This window comes from Bubalus bubalis, chromosome 10, assembly GCF_019923935.1.
Source record: "Bubalus bubalis isolate 160015118507 breed Murrah chromosome 10, NDDB_SH_1, whole genome shotgun sequence".
NCBI classification, from domain to species: Eukaryota; Metazoa; Chordata; class Mammalia; order Artiodactyla; family Bovidae; genus Bubalus; species Bubalus bubalis.
Genome location: NC_059166.1, coordinates 53691166 through 53696198, shown reverse-complemented (window position 1 = coordinate 53696198; position 5033 = coordinate 53691166). Strand labels below are relative to the sequence as shown.

The 5033-nt window shown below is 43.4% G+C and overlaps 1 non-coding gene across 1 annotated transcript; it reads left to right on the top strand.

Moving 5' to 3' along the window:
* Positions 1–1310: 1310 nt before the first annotated feature.
* On the top strand, positions 1311–1382 carry TRNAH-AUG. Its single transcript has one exon. It is a non-coding gene; the product is annotated as a tRNA-His (tRNA).
* Positions 1383–5033: the final 3651 nt, after the last annotated feature.

The following is a 5033-nucleotide window of genomic DNA, read 5'->3' as shown; positions in this document are numbered from 1 at the left end:
GGGGAAACCTTAAAAAACTCAGAGAGTGCCCCAGGGCCTGATCTCAGCCTCAAGAAATCCCTGGAGGGGCTGGAGCTTGGCAGGACTCCATTGGGGTGCATGGGAGGGGGAGCCCAGACAATTCTTTGGGTTGTGGGAGTGTTTAGGAGACAGAGAGGCTCTGATTCAGACTCTCAGCTGTAGAAGTTTTTCATGCCAGTGGACTGCATTGATACCCAGGGTTTGGGGTGGTAGGAGAGGTGACACCTGCTTCCTGTGTCAAGGGAATTGCTTAGGTGTCAGGACAAGTTCTCACCAAGGGAACTAACTGGCCACCCAATGTAAACCCTTGCCAGGAGTGGACGTTGGGAGCTGAAATCATTGAGGGATGGTAGAAAAAAGATAGACCCAGCTCTGATGCTCTTAAGGAGGGGGCTGTGTGCAAGTCACATAAACACACTCAGACCAAGTTGCCTTCCCTGTTACTGGGAACAATAACGATGACCTAGGACCATTGGGAGGATGGCGACAGACAGGTATATAAAGTATCTGGTCCACAGTAGATACTCAAAGCGCATGTCCTTTCTTTTTGAGCTCTCCTCTTTTCTCTTCCCCTTTCCCTATTTCTTCCTCATTTTCATTACACCTTGGAAGAGTAATAAACTGGAAAGTATTCTTGAAGCATCTAGTATTTTATCTTCATCACTAACAAATTGTCAATTGACCACTGTAGTTTTTGAATGATTCAGAGACACATGCAGGAACACATATGGTCACTTGTCAAGAGAAGCCCCAGGCAGGGAGCCCCTTATTTTAAATCTTCTCCTGGCCAGTCAAGGCCCAGCACTTTGGGTGCTGCCCTCTCCTCCCACCCCCATGCCTTGGCTGGGCTGATTCTGACCTGAGACCCCAAGCTTCTGCCTGAGAGATCTCCCGGGAAGCTGGGCCACCTGAGGAGGAAGCTTCTGAGACAGGAAGGATTTGGAAGCAATCTGGTTGATGGAAATGGTCTTGTACATTCCCACCTCTTGAAAGGAAGCAGAGAGACATACTTAGTTAAAGAGAGAGAGACAAAATCCCCTGGGAGCATCCCACACAACTTAGAAAAGACCTTAAAAACTTCATAATTTTCAGTATTAAAAAGGCTTCTAATTTAAATATCTATTTGATGACTGAGAAACAGAAATGTTGCATAGATAATGAACTTTAACACTTCTGTTTTTGTTGGGAGATGGAGAACAATGTGGGGAAAGGGAACACTTGTCAGCCAAATCTGCTTTGTTACAGAGAGAAAACAAGTTTTTAAATATCTCTTCTTAGAGATCTGGACTTCCCTGGTGGCTCAGACGGTAAAGCGTCTGTCTATGATGCAGGAGACCCAGGTTTGATCCCTGGGTTGGGAAGATCCCTTGGAGAAGGAAATGACACCCTACTCCAGTACTATTGCCTGGAAAACCCCATGGACAGAGGAGCCTGGTAGGCTACAGTCCATGGGGTAGCAAAGAGTCAGACACGACTGAGTGACTTCACGTTCACATTCATGTTCTTATAGATCAGTGAGAACTCTCTTCTCTTACAGTTTTGTTTTCAACATTAGCAGCTATACTTTCTATTAATTAATTAATTTCTTTAGATCCTGTTTAAAGGTTTCATATTTCAACAGAGCAACAGAAGAATTTTCATGTTTCTACAGACCTCTGTCAGTTATGCTGAGGTAAAATACATTTTGGTATAAAGATAGCGTGGCGGCTGCTGCTGCTAAGTCACTTCAGTCGTGTCCAACTCTGTGCGACCCCATAGACGGCAGCCCACCAGGCTCCCCTGTCCCTGGGATTCTCCAGGCAAGAACACTGGAGTGGGTTGCCATTTCCTTCTCCAATGCATGAAAGTGAAAAGTGAAAGTGAAGTCGCTCAGTTGCGTCCGACACTTAGCGACCCCATGGGTTGCAGCCCACCAGGCTCCTTCGTCCATGGGATTTTCCAGGCAAGAGTACTGGAGTGGGGTGCCATTGCCTTCTCCAAAAGATAGTGTTATAGCTCTCTATCTTGGAACACTTCTATTAATCCAATACGGGCTAGATTTGTGTATTTTAAAAAATTTTACTTATTTGTTCACTTTTGGCTGGCTGCTATGAGCTGGGGCTACTCTCTAGTTGCAGTGCATGAGCTTCTCATTGCGGTGGCTTCTCTTGTTGCCGACCGCTGGCTCTAGGGCAAGGGCTTTAGTAGTTGTGGCCTGTGGGCTTATTTGCCTGCTGGCATGTGGGATCTTCCTGGACCAGGGATCAAACCTGTGTCCCTTGCATTGGCAGGTGGATTCTTTCCCACTAGGGCATTAGGGAAGCCCAGGTTTGTGTATTTCATAGTCATCAAGTTCCAATGAGAATAGTTATGTTGACATTCCAAATACCCTCTGGCTTTTGGACAGTGGAATGAACTCAAGTGAAGGACAGAGAAGCCTTGCAGGCTATAGTCCATAGGGTTGCAAAGAGTTGGGCATGACTTAGCTACTAAACAACAATGACCTCAAGATGCTTATGTAAAGGAAAGTGAGATGTCCAGAAAAAAATTATCCCGTTTCCTCCAGTCTAACACATGTGAACTTAGTGGCTGCTTATAGCTATCCACCACCTTGCCTGAAGATGGATGTCTGTACTGTGGTTGCTGAAGGGGCTCCAGTTGTCCTTGGGGGGAGGGCATGAGGGGTTGGGGTGGGTGTGCAGATGGGCAGGGGCAGGGGGAATGTTTCCATGACCGTCATTAGAAGGTCAGGCCAAGATGAGGGAAGCTTACGTCTCCATTGTTGTAGAGAACCAAAGATCAGTGCAACCTCATGTAGGAGGAAGTGTAGGGGGGACAGGTTAGTCCAGTCTAATCATATGGGTTCTTAAGAGTGGAGAATCCTTATAGGCTATGGGCAGAGAATAATGTGACTACAGAAGAATGTTCAGAGAGAGGCAACACTGTTCATTTTAAAAGATGAAGAAAGGGGCCACAAGCTAAGGAATGCAGGTGGCCTTTAGAAGCTGGAAAAGGTGAGGAAATGGATTCATCTTCTAGAGTCTCTAAAAGGAATACAGCCTTGCAGACATCTAGGTTTTAACCCAGTGAGACTTGTGCCAGACCTCTGACCTACAGCACTGCAAGAGAATAAATTTGTGCTGTTTTAAGCCACCCAGTTTGCAGTAGTTTGTTATAGCAGCAATAGGAAACTAATACAGTAGTAGAGAACTAGTAAGTACAGACTTCTCAAAGTGGGACCAGTTCTGGAATTCCTTATCAAAACTCCTCCATTATTAGACAGTGCTTCTATATGAATAATTTCCTCATTAGCCTCCTATATTTCTAGACAATATGACAGCATAAAATAAAGTCAAAATAAATAGACTTAATGAGTTGGCTTATCTTGATTTTATAAACATTTTCTCATTGATCAAAGGTAGTCTTTTTTTTTTTCCTTTTTCCTTTTTTTCCTTTCCTTTCCTTTCTGTTCACTCAGAATGTGTCAAGTATTCAGTCTTATCTGACTCTTTGCAACCTTGTGGAGTATAGCCCACCAGGCTCCTCTGTCCATGGGATTTTCCAGGCAAGAATACTGGAGTGGGTTGCTATTTTCTATTTCAGGGGCTATTCCTGACCCAGGGGTCAAACCTTTCTCTCTTGTGTCTTCTGCATTGGAGGTGGATTATTTACCTGCTGAGTCATCAAAGAAACCCTTGTCCCATCCAAGCACACTCAGAATAGTCCCATCCAAACACACTTCTTCTGAAATGAGTTCATATGCATATCCCCTACATATTGCCTGGGTTTTGTCCTTTAGGACCTTAGGAAATTAACTTTTACATTAACTTAACCTTTTAGATGCCAAGATGGGTCACTGACACCTTAACAGACATGATTTAACTAAAGCTTAAATGAAAATATACCAATGTGCTACCGAGAGCAAACCAGTCCTGGCTGAAGAGTGCTCAGGACAGCTCTGATTCTGAGAGTCAGTTAGGGAGAGGAAAAGATCAGGGACTGCAGAGCAGGGCATCATATCGATCCCAGTCTTACTATTCTGCAGGTACCACAGGATTGCTCTAGGAAGGAATCTCCCTTAAAAAGCAGCCATTAGGCAAAACATCCTAAAATATTTTTTAATTGAAGTGTGGTTGATTTACAATGATGTATTAGTTTCAGGTGTATGGCAAAGTGATTCAGAAATATATATATATATGTATGTATATGCTGTGTTTAGTTGCTCATTTGTGTCCAACTCTTTGTGACCCCATGGACTATAGCCCACCAGGCTCCTCTGTCCATGGAATTTAGCAGGCAAGAATACTGGAGTGGGTTGCCGTACCCTCCTCCAGGGGATCTTCCCAACCCATGGATTGAACCCAGGGCTTCTGCATTACAGGCAGATTCTTTACCGTCTGAGCCACTAGGGAAGTCCAACAATACTGGAGTGGGTAGCCTATCCCTTCTCCAGGGGATCTTCCCAACCCAGGGATTGAACCAGGGTCTCCTGCATTGCAGGTGGATTCTTTAACAACTGAGCTACCAGTGAAGTCTATTTGCCTATTATATATATATATATATATATATATATATATATATATATATATAGGCTCTCTCTCTCTCTCTCTATCTCTATATATATATTATTTTCTATTGTAGGTAATTATAAGATATTGACAATAGTTTCCTGTGCTATACATAGATTCTTGTTGTTTATAAAATTATTGGTTTTCAGGATTAAAATGAACATTTACAGTCAAAAGACTAAAAGATTTTGAAAAGGTAATGGATCTATCTTCTTCCTTCCCAGAGTGTTCTTTCTGCCCTGTCTTGTAGCTCAGGAAGGAAGAGAAGGTGCAGAGATGCAGAAGCATCTACTTTCCAAAGAGGAAAACAAATTAAATTCCTACTTTTCAACAGTAACAGAGTCACAGTCACCAAATCACAATTTTTTTTCAAATCACGGTTCCCCAGACCTCTTTTTACCACAAAACCTTCTGAAACCTCTAGACCAGAAGATATATTAAAGGCATACCGTTCCATTAATTTAT